The following is a 17475-nucleotide window of genomic DNA, read 5'->3' as shown; positions in this document are numbered from 1 at the left end:
GAATTTTGAAATACGATGGTTCCTCCGCAGTGCGCTTGAAGATAGAAAGCGCTGCGAGATAGCCTTTTACAGTGCCAACTTGAAGGCCTGAGTTAGCCAAGTAGAGTAGAAACGATAACACCGTTGCTGTACCGCATGAAAAAGGGTCGATATTCTCTTCCCTACACCAGCTGCAAAACTTGTTCCAACGGCAGCGGTATAAAGACTTTGTTGCTGGTCTTCTGGCCGAAAGCAACATCTCCATGACGTCATCACGGAGATCCCAATCCTTGTACCTCAACCTTTCAGAAGCCAAAGCCAAGCGTGAAGGTTGAGGGTTCTGGTGTCTGGATGGAGAACCTGACCTCCCTTCTGCGAGAGAAGATTCTCTTGAGTGGAAGACGGATTGGAGGGCAGATGTACATATCTAGAAGGTCCGGGCACCACGTTCTCCTGGCCCAATCCGGGGCAATTAGGATCATGGTTTTCCGGAATCTTCTCAACCTCCTGATCATTTGAGGAATAACAGGGACTGGTGGGAACGCGTAAAGGAGTGGAAACTCCCAGTTGTCATGATCTCTGCTTCCAAAAGGTCAGGGTTTTCCCAACTCCCTTGGAAGCAGATCCATAACCCAGGATCCGAGTGCCAACCAGTCCCAATTGGGACCTTTTGGACCCAGTCCTGGCGCCAGTGGCACCAGGCTCATAAATATGCCCAGTCCCAGCGCTGGAAGCGCCGGGCTCATAATGCTTGGGTGGACTTACCTGCAGCAGACCATGCTGCTTACTTGCCTGCCAGTTGAGCCTCTGATCCTCTTCTGTTTGGAACTACTTTTCCTGTTGGGTGGGGCTGGAGCCACTCCCTAGAATTAGAACACTGGAACTCTTCTGGAAGGCAGGAACTCTTTTCTTACCAGGAACTCTTTTCTTACTTAGGCGTGGCTGTGGAAGGAGACACCTAAGCACTACAGGAGGCTATTTAAACCACACCCGGTGGATGAATCTTGCTTTGCGTTATTCTGCACCCTCTGCAGCAGGACGCTCATCGTGTCTTCTGCATCCAGTCCTGGGCCTAAGGAAAAAGGCTTACCATCCTGAATCCAGTCTTCAGCAACACCTATAAAGACAAGAAAGAACAGGTTAGCATTCCGGCATCTGAAAGGCAAAGGCTTACCTACTCTTCGTGCGCTCCGGAGCTCTTCACACTGCATTCCGGCATCTGAAAGGCAAAGGCTTACCTACTCTTTGTGCGCACCGGAGGTCTTCATACTGCATTCCGGCATCTGAAAGACAAAAGCTTACCAACTCTTCGCACGCTCCGGAGGCCTTCGGCGCTGCATCCGCATCTGAAAGACAAAACAAGGTGCGTTTAAAGACATTGGGGAACTTTAATACTCACGTGCCATTACTCCTTTCCACATCTAATCCAGTGGGTATTCCGGCACCCTGCAGCCGCTCCGAACTCGTACCTGCAAAATAAAAAGACAGTTAGAGCGCATCGTGAAGCAGGCAACAAGCGCTTACTCACGTGCTTCCAGGCGCTTCTATTCATCACACGGGCTCCATCTTCAACTCACTTCAGCCCGTCATCTGCCATCGCCGGAACCCTGCAAAACAAGAGACATCATTACTAAAGACTTTAAAAAGACATTTGAATGACTCGAAACTTACCGTTCGTGCAGTAAACGACGGACAGCAGTCCTCTGAAGTCAAGAGGCCTGCGCCACCTATCCAGTGCAGAAACTGGCTACAGCACCCTGCCCTGAGGCAGATGGAGAGCTCGGCATTCACTTACCTAAGGTGAGAGCGTTAACCTTTGGGGGTCTACAGGAGAGGAGAAGAGGAAAGAGATAGGGACACCCCAATAACCCCAGTTCATTAACCCCATATTTTCTATCTGCAGACATCTTACTCTACACGTCAGGCATACAGTGCACAGAGGTCCAGCCCAAAGAGCCAACCGGGTGCTACACATCACCTTTGAAGATACGGTAGTCGCCCAGTCAAGACCGGCGCCTCTGCGAGAATCAGGTGAGCGTTACACAGTCCACTACGAACGCATCTCCTAGAGCTCCTCTCGGGGGAAATTCCCTTGAACAGAAAAGATTGCACTTCCTGTTGGTGCTTGTGGCGAACAGATCCACCTGAGGGGTTCCCCAAAGGGCGAAGATCTCTTGAAGGACTTCCTGAGCTAGCTCCCACTCGTGGGAGACTGTGCGCTGCCTGCTCAGAGCCTCTGCTGTCAAATTCTTCTCTCCGGCTAGGTGGACTGCCGATAGAGAGATTCCTTCCCGAATTACCCAAAACCAGAGTTGCATTGCCTCTCTGCACAGTGGCAGTGATCCTACGCCTCCTCTTTTGTTGAGGTAGTGCATGGCCACTGTGTTGTCCGTCATTATCAGGACATTTCTCCCCTGTACTGATGGCAGGAAAGCTTTCAGCGCTAGTCTGATCGCTCTCAGCTCTAATAGGTTGATGTGTAGTCTAGACTCCGATGGAGACCAACGTCCGCTGATGGTCAAGTCGTTGGCATGGGCTCCCCACCCTGTGAGCGAGGCGTCTGTGACTACTGTTATCTCCGGCCATGGTTGCCAAAACAGTTCTCCTTTCAAGATGTTCTCTGGATAGGCCCACCATTGAAGGTTGCGGGCTACCTTGTCCAGAATCCGGAGGAGATCTGTCATTCTCCCTGAGAATTGTGACCACTGACTTCTCAGTGCCCACTGAAGAGATCTCATTCTCAGGCGTGCCTCTGGCACAAGGAAGATGCAGGATGCCATGAGGCCTAGCAACCTCAAAAAGTGAAGGCCGGGAGACGTTGGGAATTTTGAAACTTGGTGCCCATCTGCAGAATATCTTGAGCCCTCACCTCTAATGGCTAGGCTTTTCCCACGGAAGTGTCCCGGACCTCTCCAATGAACTGGAGTCTTTGAGATGGTATCATCTGTGACTTCTTTAAATTGAGAGAGAAGCCGAGTCTGTGAAGGAAGAGGCAGAAATAATCTAGCTGGGTCTGGGCCTGTTCCGAAGATACAGCCCTGATCAGCCAATCGTCCAGGTAGGGATAGACATGGATCCCTTCCCTCCTTAGACTCGCCGCCACTACCGACATCAGCTTGGTGAAGACCCTCGGGGCGGAGGTCAGCCCAAATGGTAGAACTCAAAATTGATAATGAGAGTTACCAATTGCGAACCTCAGGTATTTCCTGTGCTTGAGATGGATTGGCACATGGAAATAAGCATCCTGAAGGTACAGAGATACCAGCCATTCCTGGAGCTGGAGGGCCTGAAGGATCTGAGAGAAAATTACCATATTGAACTTGTCCTTCCTGAGGAACTTGTTCAATTCTCGTAAGTCGAGGATGGGTCTCAGTCCTCCGTCCTTCTTTGGTATAAGAAAGTAGGGGGAGTGCCAGCCCTTGTTCCTGTCCGCTACAGGTACCGGTTCTATGGTACCTTTCTCTAGCAGGTCCATAATTTCCTGCAAGAGGAGCGGATATGGAACTTTTAGGGAGCTGTTCCCTGGTGGATGACTCTAAGGGATGTGTAGAAAGGGTAGGCAGTAAACTTGGGCAACTGTCTCAAACGCCCAAGCATCTGACGTTATAGCCTACCATTCCGTCAGATGGTGAGTTAACCTGCCCCCTACAGGTGTCTTGTGTGTGAAGGCCTCAGAGGGGTTTGAGGGCGGCTGATGCAGATGCCGAGGGTAAAGAGGCACTTGCTGCTGCTGCGGTCTTTGTACTCTTGACCCGCCCACCTCGGGTGGATCTCCTTTGGCCTCTTTGAGCCGGCTGTCCTCTGGTTTTCCCGAATGTGGAATAATAGCGAAAGGACTTTCCTCTCCCAGAGGTTCCTGAGGGGCGAAAAGGAGTTTGGCGGATAGCAGCTCTTAAGGATTTTGCTGCTGCTTTAGAAGTCTAACTTTTCCAGACTCTCATCAGGCTTTTTCCCGAATAATGAAGAGCCGTCAAAGGGCATATTCAAAAGTCTGGCCTGTACATCAGGGGCAAAGCCCGACTTTCGCAACGACGCATACCTGCGGATTGTTGTACTTGCCGCCATGGCCCTGCTGATACTGTCAGCGGAATCGATGCCCGTTTGAAGTGATTCGCACATGGCATCTTTGCCATCTTTAATGATGTTAAGGAAGGCTTCCTTTTCCTCTCCTTCGGGTATGCAGTCAGCTGCTGATGAAGCACACTCCCATAGCGTGTGACTGAACCTGGCGAGCGTACAGGTAGCGTTGATGGACTTCAACGCCATACTACAGGCAGAGAAGACTTTCTTTGCCATAGAGTCGTACCTCTTGTCATCCCTATCCTGTGGGACAGTAGGGTAAGCAGTCCTACTGCTGGATGAAGTTGCCGCTTGAACCACCAGGCTCTCTGGGGTGGGGTGTTTTGACAGGTATTCAGGGTCAGCAGCCGCTACCCTATACTTTGTCGACAATCTTTCATTGACTGCTGGGATAACTTCGGGAGTTTCCCAATTAGATGCAATTTTTCTTTGTAGGGTTGCATGGAAGGGGACCACCGGGTCCTCCTGTGGGCCTTTGTCCAATATATCTGTTAGATCATCCTGTTGGAAAACAGGTGAAGGCGCAGACCAACCCATAAACTCAATTATTCTAGCCATCAGGGTTCTATATGGTGTTTCGGCATGTTGCCCTGGGTCTGGCTTTACAAATTCCACTTCTGAGGAAGTGTCCAGTCCACTTGCCTCATGAAGTGACTCCTGTAGTTCCTTCAGCCTTCTTTCTTCAGAGGTGAAATCCTCTGCAGTAGGCAGTGTGGTTTTCTGTAAACCAAATGTTTCCTGGTCAGAATCTTCCCCTTCTTCATAAATTGAAGAAAGACCAGGGTATTCTGACCTCTGAAATGGAGTAAAGCCCATCTCTAGGGCCGAAGGAGCCAAACTCGTCATTATTGGACAAGAAAATGTCTATGTCGTCGACGCTGATGTAACAGGCTTCGAAGGCGCCGAAAACGGCGTCGAAAAAACTGGATGGGGTCTCGAAGAACTCGGGAGGATCGGGATTCTACTCGAGGGCATCGACGGTCTCAGCGTCGTGCCGGAGGCCCTTGAAATCACCATTGGCTGTGGAGCCTTGGTCCTCTCTTTCATCTGCGAGGGCGATGGCGTCGAGTCGACAGACCGATGCGTCGAGGAACCCTTCGACAACAGCGTCGATGGTGCCGATCTGTGCATCGAAGGGATCTTCGACGACGGCGTCGGAAGGAACCCTCGACGACGGCTTCGAAGACGGTGCCTTCTTACCCGATGGCTCATGGCGCTCTCGGGTGGAATGTTTCGCCGGGTGCTGCGACTCGCGGCGTTTTGATTTTTTGGTTTCTTTCACCCAGGGTATCACCCTCAGCTGTCTTCGAGGGGGTCGAGGCCGCGTTCTCGAAGACGCTTAACATTTTCTTTCTGAATTCCTCCCACTCAGCTTGAGAACTGTGTTTGGTGGGACAGGAGACTCTTTCTGGGGACACAGAAGACGAGGAATGGGACCTTCGACGTCTCTTTTTTGAGTGTCTAGATCTCGGCGAATGGTGGGAGCTGCTTCGAGATCTAGAATGGGAATGTTTGACGGCGAGGAGACGAATGCCTCGACTCAGCCGACGAAACCTTCGAGGAGGATTTGGCTGACTTACCTCTCTCGAGCTTCCCCTTTCGCTCCTTCAGGGCTTTCGCCGTCATGGACATGCAGTCCTCACGCTCCGAACAATGGTGCTCGGACCCCAAGCACCATAAACAGACCCTGTGTGGATCCGTTATTGACATTCTTTTTACCGCAGTCTCGACATTTCTTGAAGCCGGATCGCGGCGTCATCGGTTCTGATGAAGAAGCCATCGAGAACGATAAGGAATATTCGAGTTGAAATAGATAGTAAACCTGACTGAACTGAGCAACAACGTTCCGAGGCCCCACGAAGCGCGGAAAAACGGAACTGAGCAACGGACGCAGCGCGTGGCTATTTATGGGCATGGTGACGTCGGCGCCGATACGGTGGCCGTCGAGGGACATGGACTCGGCGGACGTCAATGCGCAGCGCCCTCTACAGAAAGAATTTCCGAGGCCAGCAAGCTGGAAACGTATTATCAACGATAAGGAATACGTCGGAGGGACACAATCCCTTCGAAACAGCCATTTCTTTTCTAGTACTAACATTGTAAGGCGTTTGTATGTTATTTGGGTTGCAAACAGACAGGGATTTGTGAGCCATTCTGCTTGTTTATCTGCGTTTAATAGATGGGAGTTTGTGGGTAGAATGGTTCAGAAATCACTGTTTGGTTTGGTGCGCAAATTAAATACATAACCCACACACTCTGTTTCAGGAATAGTTAGAATATAAAGGTTGTGCTCTACTTATTTATTTTTTTTGCAGAATGACAAGGTTTCTTCGGATATGGCGTTTGCAATGTAGATGCTGTTGATTTTCAGGACAGTAGTCTTCACTGCGATTGTAAAAAGAAAAAGTTAGTAACTTTGTGTGTTTAAAGCCGTGATGTTACTGTACACGTTAATTTTGAATCTGTCGTCGGAGTATTCTCCTTTGATATTTAACACAGTGCATGTGTGCATTTCACTTTTCTATGTGCTGCCTTTGTATGTTACATGCAGTATGTTATTTGCAAGTGCTTTAGAAATTAGTGCAATTTTAAGATTATGAAAATGCCTGGTTTCTTTTAAGATGTGTTATGTATAGCAGAGAGGTTTGTAAGCGATAGCGCATTATAGTTGCTGGGAAAAATTAAGGTAGTTTCTTATAAGAAGTACGATTTAAAAAAAATCGGGAGACACTCAGAGGGCCATGTCACCACAGCAATCGGGAGCCTTTATTTTTCTCATACGATCGTATTGGAATTAGCATTAATGTAGGCGGTATACAGTAAAAAAATTGTACCATTTTCTAATGGAAACTCGAGTTTCGCACTACATAGGGAAGGTTGTAACGTATGTATAGGTTATGCGGGAGACAGTAAGTAATGTGGTTTGTTAATGTACAATCGGGCATCTTGCATTTAAAGGGGGAGCGTTGGTGTAACGCTCACCTGATTCTCGCAGAGGCGCCGGTCTTGACTGGGCGACTACCGTATCTTCAAAGGTGATGTGCAGCACCCGGTTGGCTCTTTGGGCTGGACCTCTGTGCCCTGTATGCCTGACGTGCAGAGTAAGATGTCTGCAGATAGAAAATACGGGGTTAATGAACTGGGGTTATTGGGGTGTCCCTATCTCTTTCCTCTTCTCCTCTCCTGTAGACCCCCACAGGTTAACGCTCTCACCTTAGGTAAGTGAATGCCGAGCTCTCCATCTGCCTCGGGGCAGGGTGCTGTAACCAGTTTCTTCACTGGATAGGTAGCGCAGGCCTCTTGACTCCAGAGGACTGCTGTCCGTCGTTTACTGCACGAACGGTAAGTTTCGAGTAACTCAAATGTCTTTAAAGTCTTTAATAATGATGTCTCTTGTTTTGCAGGGTTCCGGCGATGGCGGATGACGGGCTGAAGTGAGTTGAAGATGGAGCCCGTGTGATGAATAGAAGCGCCTGGAAGCACGTAAGTAAGCGCTTGTTGCCAGCTTCACGATGCGCTCTAACTGCTTTTTATTTTGCAGGTACAAGTTCGGAGCGGCTGCAGGGTGCCGGGATACCCACTGGGTTAGATGTGGAAAGGAGTAATGGCACGTGAGTATTAAAGTTCCCCAATGTCTTTAAACGCACCTTGTTTTGTCTTTCAGATGCGGGATGCAGCGCTGACGGCCTCCGGAGCGTGCGAAGAGTTGGTAAGCTTTTGTCTTTCAGATGCCGGAATGCAGTGTGAAGACCTCCGGAGCGCACGAAGAGTAGGTAAGCCTTTGCCTTTCAGATGCCGGAATGCTAACCTGTTCTTTCTTGTCTTTATAGGTGTTGCTGAAGACTGGATTCAGGATGGTAAGCCTTTTTCCTTAGGCCCAGGACCGGATGCAGAAGACACGATGAGCGTTCTGCTGCAGAGGGTGCAGAATAACGCAAAGCAAGATTCATCCACCGGGTGTGGTTTAAATAGCCTCCTGTAGTGCTTAGGTGTCTCCTTCCACAGCCACGCCTAAGTAAGAAAAGAGTTCCTGGTAAGAAAAGAGTTCCTGCCTTCCAGAAGAGTTCCAGTGTTCTGAATCTAGGGAGTGGCTCCAGCCCCACCCAACAGGAAAAGTAGTTCCAAACAGAAGAGGATCAGAGGCTCAACTGGCAGACAAGTAAGCAGCATGGTCTGCTGCAGGTAAGTCCACCCAAGCATTATGAGCCCGGCGCTTCCAGCGCTGGGACTGGGCATATTTATGAGCCTGGTGCCACTGGCGCCAGGACTGGGTCCAAAAGGTCCCAATTGGGACTGGTTGGCACTCGGAACCTGGGTTATGGATCTGCTTCCAAGGGAGTTGGGAAAACCCTGACCTTTTGGAAGCAGAGATCATGACAGTTGGTATGTATCGGCTAATCAGATTTAGTGGCATTAATTTGTTTAAATGAAATCACACAGATTATACATGTTCTCTGATTAAAATATGCATACCTGTACTTTATACGGATGCATGTGTGCATCGATGGAGCTGTACATAGAAATCTGCGACACTTGTACAGTACTCTTCGAAGTAGGTGCTTTGCAATGATATGCGCCTTGTACTTCGAGTGATCAATAGTACATTTGAAGTGCGAAATTTTGATGAGAGTTAGATGTACGGATGTTCAATCTGATTGGTGGATGGTTGTGTGACTGCTTAGCTGTGTCCAATGAGGGAATGGATTCATGAGTGATGTGGAAAGGGTAGAAGGACTAGTTAAGAGTTACGTGCTGAACGTACACAATGCTTGTGCGCGGGTAGGGCGTGTCACATACGGGTTTCTACAGCAAATCTAGCATGGAAAGGGAACTGTTGCCATCAGCCAATCAGATGTTCCCATTGCTCTTTTGTGTCGAAAGACGGTGCGTATACGGAAGATGGCAGAGGTGAAGGTTTTGGTAGTTGGAGATATTTTTGTGCTTGGTTTCTAGCATGTGCCGCAAGTAGGAATGTAGCACACCATTTCGATGTGAGAGGAGTAGAGGTGGTGTGGAGCGCTGAGACTAATCGCAATGTTGCAGCAATTCTACAAGTTTGCACCGAGATGCATGCGATGACCACTCCTCATGTGGTGATTTTGCACTACGGTGCTTGTCATTTGGGCTACGTCAGTGGATGCACTTTGTTGGACGATTTGGAGTAGTTGGTGCAAGCAGTCATGAACATATTTCCAACTGCGAAATTAATTTTTTCTGGGTTACTCCCTAGAGGAAAATGGGACAACAGTTCTTGTGTGCTTTTATGTTACGCGCTGGTATGTTTTTCTGCAGCCACGAGAACATTGTTCCCAGTAATGTGGCTTATTTTGAAGAAGATGGTGTTGCGTTATCTTCTTTTGGAATGTGAGGCTTGCTTTGGAGAAGGTTCTGCAATGGTTGTAAGAGTACAGTAAGAAGAATAAATATTAAAAAATACAAAATAACAGATGTCTGTAAGGCATCTGCCCAAAAATGTTTAAAAAAACACGTCTCTTTTCAGAGCCCACCTTAAAGGGGAAAAGGGGAATAATATTTAAATGTAGTCCTCACACTCTCATCCTGTACGTGTCCGCGAACATGACGGTAGTTTGCAGGCGACGCCGATTGTGGGGTGGAGACGCATGCAAATGAGAATGTGCAAAGCTAGGGATTGGTCAGTAAAGTTCAGTGGGTGTGTTTTGTACGGAGACATTTAGTGAGAACGTGTTTTCCCTGACAGGAGACCTGACAGCCATGGCTCTGTGTGCTCGAAAACAGATTATCTGGATTTTGGGAGACTCATGGATACATTGGTTGAAGGTGCATGCTGAAAGTTGCGGTCTATGTACAGATCTTGGATTTTCTAATGTAGAAGTGCACTGGCATGGCAAGCGTGGAATGAGGTGGCTGGACTTGGTACCTCTCTGTGCAACTTTACAGACAGAGCGTCATCCGGACATACTTATTATTCATTGTGATGGAAACAGTTAAGGCCATGTGTCTGGAATTTCTTTGCAATTTTCAATGAAGGAAGGACTTGCGAAGGTCATGGACATGTTCTCTAATTGCCAAATTGTTTTTTCCCGTATAGCACAAAGACAGATATGGTTGCGTTCCTCTGCATTTGGTCCACAAAGTCACTTGATAGTTCTATTCTTTAACTGAGAAAGGCGGCTCTGAAAAGAGCCTTTTTATTAATGTTTGTAATTTCCAGTTTACTACTTTTGACGACACGAGACACTAGGAGAGGAAGGTAAGGAAGGGACATCAACCACGGGGATAAGAAGGGGCAGATGGAGAAAGATATAGGGTGGCCTTTACTTAGGTAGGGAGCAGTTTTTCTGGTGCTCCGTGACCGTAGCCTCAAAAGGTAAGGGTCAACAACATTGCGAATGGCTTGTGAGGCAGCTGGAGGGATGCGCTCCCCCACAGGAGTGTCTCTTGTGGTGAGAGCTTCGGACACGGAGGATGCTGTGGAGGAACTCAATCTACTACGTTCTTCGCATGGCACCACCTTGCGAATGTCCGCATTGTGGAATGAAGTTAGGTGGCGCTTCATGGTTGTGGTACCAATGCTGTACGCACCAGGTCTCTCGCGACTGAGCACCAACTGGCAGCAATTACACTTGACAAAGTTCGCACATGCTTTTGGTACGTTCCCTAAAACGGAAAACAACTACCACACCCACGACTCTCGCCAAGTGTTACTAGTGCGGAGTTCCTCCACCTCATTCTCTTCTTCCTCCATCTCTACATTCTCACCCGTATATCCCTATGCAGGCCCTTGGGGAGGCGGTGGCGGTGGAGGTGGTGCTGAGGCTAATGACGTAACAGTAGCCATGGATGCCATAAGGATTAGTTAACTAATGGTCCATACAGCAGTAAAGGCAGCACACTTCTAACAGCTATAGCTAGAAGCAATATGAAAATGAGCTGGGGTGTGTGGCCATTTATAGGGGTCGAGGGGTGCGCCTCGTGACCATATTAATCACTCAAAAGCGCTGTAAAAATTCTAAACGGCACGTTCTCAGGTACATCTGCTGCATGCGACATGTTAAATAGTGCTTTTCTACTGTCAAATATTTTCATGTGTACATAACTTCTTTTGCAATGCCGCGGAAGCAAACTGCAGAAATTAGACCACACGCTCAAGTGGGTGCGGGTGCGGTCACATGACAATGTCCTGAACACATCCGCGCGGGAAATGCCTACCCACTGGACAGCAAATGCAGCGTAACAAACGTGCGCATGCGCGCCAGTGTTCTACGGACAGTGTTCTGAAACTAATTAAAAGTGCGCCACAAGTGAGACACAGTTAGGGAAAGACGCGATGTTCGCAGTACTTATGGGTGTACTGCGCATCTGCGTACATGATCAGATGACTGTACGGACAGGTCCAGGGTCCGTTAGGACACCTCCATTTGCTTTGACTTTGATTTCGAACATGCCAGCCACCGGGCCTGTTCTACGGACAGTTCCATTTTGGCTGCGGACGATACGGACAGTTATAGTGTCCTTAGGACACAACCACTTTGCTCTTTTATAGACATTGCCGCCTCCTGCTGTGTTCTAGGAACATGTTTTATCTCGTTTGTGAGTGGTAAGGAGAGGTACAAAGTCTTTAGGACGTCCCATTCTGTTCATTTGCACATAACTTGCACAGATGGTGCGTTCTAAGATCAGTTTCATTTTGGGGGGCATTGGTACGGTTAGCTGTATTGGCGTTCGAACCTCCATATTCTATTGCTTACGGCTAGCTGGAACAGGCGCGCTGTTTGCGAACATTTTAAGTTTAAAAAAAAAATAAATCCTCCAACAGTACAACTACAGTACACATACAAAAAGTTTCTAAAAAAACATTCACACTTTAATCAACAGAAATACCGGGGAAGCAGAAACTGACACAAATATAGGGGAATTAGGGTTCAACATGGGCTGATTGTCAGGAGATGATTTGTGAGGGGAAGAAGGAATGGATGCTTCATCAAAACGTCTATTTTCTACTTGAAGGTTTGGGGATGGTTCATTAGGAAATGGAGAAGGGGGGCAGGTACAGCCGGGACAGTGATAGCGTATTTTCCCTCTCACAAATTCCTCCACAAATTGCCTTAAACTATTAAAATTCTCATTCAGTGTGTCCATTTTCCATTCTATTCTTTTCAGGCTGTCTTCCTCTGTGTCGTTCGTTGGCCTTTCTTCTTTTTTTTCCTGGTCTGTTATACAAAAATATATATAGGTTAAACGACCATACAATTACTCACCATTAATTTGCATAAGCACAGCACTGTGTACCTTTATTATCACTATCTTCGGACACTTCCCCATGCGGGAAATTCTCCTCGAGCCACTCCAAAGTACTGCACATTTCTGTGTCAAAATGAAGAAAACGATATAATTTGTTCTGTCCCTCATAGCAAAAAAAGGAAACACACATATAAGAAGTTCACTTACTATTTCTTGTAATTTGTGTTGGTTGTAGTGCATGCGTCAACTGTCGGTCCTGGCTGCAGAGTTTCTGTGAGGTAATTACGTTGGTGGCATAATTCTTTTTTATGGTATAATCCATTTCATTGCACATGGTCATTAAATGCATGTTTTTTGTTTCAGACGTTTAGGTTTCTCTATTTATTTACTAGTATTTATAATGTCTGTGTGTCCTTTTTATAAGTTGCGCATTTTTTGTGTAAGACATTAGTACACTTTCAGATACCCCCTGGCTGTTTGGGTACTGTTCGTCTCGCCCGCACCTGTCTCTAGACAGGCGCTCTGTCCGTGCCTTTCAAATCTGGAGAGCAAGGGGGTTCTGTATGTTCTATGTTACATGTTTATAAAGTAAGCAGATTATACAATATAGCTCCCATGATCACATGATGATAGTGTATATTGAGCAAAAAAAACTTTATTAACGCGATGTTATGATTAAGTTGCCCTTCAAAAAACCTGTGAAATTCACTAAAGAAAAACCTTGTTAAGGGGACGTTATGGTTAAGTTGCACTACTATAAACTTGTGAAATTCCCTTAACAAAACTTTATAAACGTCACATTATGGTTCCAAGTAAAATCGAAAAACGTTGCAATTCGCCAGTTATGGTAGCCTAGGCAACCATAACTGCCCGCACCACTGTGCACTGCTAACACCCAGTTAGTGTTACCAGACTTTGGGGTGGAGCCTCTCTTGGAACCCTGAGTATTGAGTGCAGGTTTAGACATCCTTATATATATAAAAAAAGACATTTATGTAATATTATGAAGTTACTTCTGTGTCCGGGGTCTTTGACAGAATTTCATTTGTAACCCCTGTAGATTGGAGTCCAACTGCAATTATCTGCCTTGCAGGATCGTCTATCAGAACATTGGCAATTTGTATGACAGTGTTGCTGTTCCGTACAAAAATTATTGAATGGATTGACTCCTACCACAATTGACAAGGTTGGTCCCCAAAAAAAAGTTTTTTCTTCGGCAAAGTTGCCTTTCTAAACATACTTGCATGTGGGGATTGACATTTTCCAATTGGATCCTTCCTCCTTTTCACTTGAGTTGGATCTTACAGTCATGTCTTTCCGCCTTCCTCATGATCTACACCTGGTTGGTCTAGGGACACTGATTTCTCTTGGTAGCACTCCATGCATGACGCTCTGAGTTTTTAATCCCAATATATGTAAATATTGGGCCACTTATAGCAGGACAGTAGCAGAACAATTTATGTCTGCAATTTAGTGTAGTGGAGTCATGTATTGCTATTTTCTTTCCCGCTTCCTTGGACTTGGTCTCTTCTTTTTCTTTCTTTTTTCACAATTTGTGGGATAGGGAACTGATGGGCCCTTATATTTGTGTTTGCTTTTAGACAACTACCCTTAATCTCCTGATGAAGACGTATTAAACCATCTTTCACACGTCGAAACCGGTCGAGAAAAACCTAGGATAAGGCCGTTTATGAAGATCTTGTTTGGCCTATCCTTATTGCTGACCACAGTTTTCAAAAATCTACTATGGTCTTGCATTAAGTGTTGTTGCTGCTGACCACTTAAAAATTTATTGTGGCCTTGCACTATACGTTGTTTTGCACAAAAATTGATTGCATAATTATGAAATTGTATATGAATTGTTATATTTGTTATATGTTTTTATCTTGTAATTGTCGATGAGGTGTATGAGCTTATGGATGGATGTAGTATAAATGTATGTATGATTGAATAGGATGAATTTTATCAAATTGTTTTGTTTTTAATTATTCCTCCTATGTAAAATAAAAATTGCTACAGTGCAGATTAATTTGTGACTAAATTTACAAAGAAAAAATGTATTGGGTATAATAAAATCCTTAATACGCCTTTCTTTTCTGAGAATTATTTCCTCTGGATTTTCTTTCCGAAACGAACTATTACAGTAATACCCTAATCTAGAGTGTGGGGTCTCCTGTGCCTTTCAGTGACATATCAATTCAGCCCTTCGCTGTGCAGGTTATTTTATAATCCCTTGACTATGCACGTACCCCCTTAGGGGTATATCACTTGTGGTGGTAATTATTAAGTTTTGTTTTTTCATTAATTGCACTCTTGGTGTTGTCAGTGTACTTTGGACTGGCAGGGGTTGATCATGGTGGAAATAGATACCATCTCATTTACGGAAGCCCAAATTTCAGAACTTATAGAAGGTCCTTCCTTTTTTGAAAATGTGCAATTACCCACACAAAATCAGGGGACATCAGGTGAGGCTCTACTTAGACTAAAAAAGAAACAGTTCCGCACGGAAATGCATGGCCACATATTAAAAGAATACCTAAGATCGAGTATAATTCCGCAAGGTCTGTAAGTGAAAATTACCCCATGTCTTTTTCTAGATGATAAGGACTATAAGATAGCATTTAGTCAAGTGGCCACAAAATGCAGCCGTGATTTATTAGTTTTAACGATTACGACTGCCCAAAGAGTCAGTTTGACCATTCTAGAAACTTTATCTGAACAAGAAAAAGCTTTTCTGACCAATACCTTGATTACAGAGATGAAACAAAAATTGGAACAGATTAATAAATCCCTTCAAGAGTTTAAGACTCTAACTATTGAAAGGAAGACGACCAAGCTAAAGAAAGATATTTCTCTTTTTAAAAAAGAACAGGTCTATCCATACTTGGCGGATGATTTCAATCCCCAAACAGCTTGGAAGAATAATTCCAGCTGGAATGCAGGGGGTCCCAATGGAAATTTTCCACCTAAAAAAAGATGGGTTACTTTTTCCGATACTTCGTCTAATAGCTCTGGTAATGATGAATCTAGTAATCAATCCCCGAATGATACCCCTTTTCGAGGAAGGGGCGGCCGAAGAGGTCGCAGAAATGTCCTTCAGGGACGAATGACTCACAACATGCCCCCCCAGAACCTTTCAGGACAGGGCATGATGCATCGCGATTTTCAAACTCGCACCCGGGCGTACAGGTGGTAAATGAACAATCTACTGTCTCTGAACAGACACTAACCATCTTTAATCTCTCTTCACGGCTTCTTACATCAGCGGAAATTTCTATTTTGGAACGAGGACTATCCTTTGTTCTGTCTCAGAACCCTAGTGCAATGTCAATAATGAATGAAATTAAGGGGTTTTTAAGAAAACTAAGACTTTGTCTCTATTTTCAGAATAATGTGATTCCGAGTGAACAAAACATTTCGGGGCTGTCCCGACCATCTACGTTTACTCCGAATTTGAATGATTTGCCCTCAGAGGTGACCATTTTTGAAAAACTGGTGTTAAAAGAAATTGAACAAGTAATTCGTTATCCAAGAATGCATTCAGGACCAAATTTGAAACTACAGGAGTTCCAAGCTATACAGACATTAGCTGATGATCCCTCTATAGTTATCAAGCCTGCAGATAAGGGTGGGGGGATAGTTGTCTGGGAAGCAAGTAAATACGATCAAGAAGTCTTGCGACTTCTGTCCATCCCAGGCCATTATACTCGGATCGCCCATGATCCATCGAAACCAATTAAGGACAAGATTTTGGCATTAACAGAGGAAGGATGCCTTGCAGGGTTCCTTTCGACAAAAGAATCTGAATATATTAATGTTTCAGAAGAGCGTACACTTCTGTTTTATATAATGCCGAAGATACATAAAAATATTGAAAACCCTCCAGGTCGGCCCATAGTCTCTGGATGTGGCTCTCTACTCGAACCAATCTCCAAATATATTGACTTTTTCATAAAACCTTTGGCTATGGCTACCCCAACTTTCCTACTGGATTCGCGAGACGTAATTAATCTTGTCGAATTAAGACCTTTCGATTCATCTACACAAATATTAGTCTCTCTAGATATTGAGGCGTTATACACAAATATACCTCAAGATAGAGCAATCCTGAGCCTAAGAACAATCTTGGATAGCAGACCATCCCCCCATATTGTACCTACAGAATTTCTGTGTAAAGCAGCCCAACTGGTTCTGACTAATAGCTTCTTTAAATTTAAAGAAGAATTCTTTTTACAAAGCAAGGATACAGCGATGGGGTGTACTTTTGCCCCAAACTTGGCTATTATTTTCATGTCTCTACTTGAGGAAGAAAAAATCCTACACACTTCAAATCCGTTTAGAGACAAGATCAAGATGTATCGTCGATGTATCGACGACATATTTATGATCTGGGAGGGCTCAATGGAATCCTTATTGACGTTCTTGGAATGGCTCAATAAAGTGGATACAGACATCCATTTCACTTTTGAACATTCCACGTCAAGAATTTCATTTTTGGACCTATCCATTTTTACTGATGGAAATGTTCTTCATACTGAATTACATAGAAAAGTAACTGAAAGAAACAACACTAAAATATGAGAGCCAGCATCCGGCAAGTCTCCTACGGAACCTGCCTTATGGTATGTTTTTGCGACTACGACGCAATTGCACAGACATTAACAATTTTACAAAACATGCCTCTGTTTTGGAACAAAGACTATTGGAACGGGGCTATCCCAAAAGACTTATAAAACAATCTAGAAAAAGAGCCCGTTTTGCAAATAGAGAGGCCCTCCTGTTACCCAAAGTTCAACTACAGAAAAAAGAAGAACTAGTATGTGTGTCAACTTTTTGCCAATATAGAGAAGCCATAAAAGGCATCATATTAAAAAACTGGCGCATTTTAAATGCTTCAGGAACTAGGGTACCCAAACCCCTTTTTGCATTTAAAAAAAGCAAAAATCTTAAACAGAAAATTACACGCGCCAGTAGAAGCAACCAAAAACTGCCGATGATACGGGACGTGAACCAGAAGCCGGTTCTTGGGCATTATCCATGCACCACCTGTGTAGCTTGTAGGTTTTCTAAAAAAATGACTTCGTTTTTCATGCAACAGAAACAGTGGGACCTCCGCACTTTTACGACTTGTAAAAGTAAAAATGTGATCTATGCAATTCGGGGCCCATGTCAAAAAATGTACATTGGCAAGAC

General features: G+C 45.3%; 1 protein-coding gene across 3 annotated transcripts in view; it reads right to left on the bottom strand.

The window, feature by feature from the left end:
- Positions 1-17475, bottom strand: part of CFAP92 (cilia and flagella associated protein 92 (putative)) — a 1690090-nt gene that overhangs the window by 1288407 nt on the left and 384208 nt on the right. The window lies entirely within an intron of this gene.

The sequence above is a fragment of the Ambystoma mexicanum genome, chromosome 2p, assembly GCF_040938575.1.
Source record: "Ambystoma mexicanum isolate Mex_15411 chromosome 2p, UKY_AmexF1_1, whole genome shotgun sequence".
In the NCBI taxonomy this organism is placed as follows: Eukaryota; Metazoa; Chordata; class Amphibia; order Caudata; family Ambystomatidae; genus Ambystoma; species Ambystoma mexicanum.
This window is presented reverse-complemented; position numbering and strand designations above follow the sequence as displayed.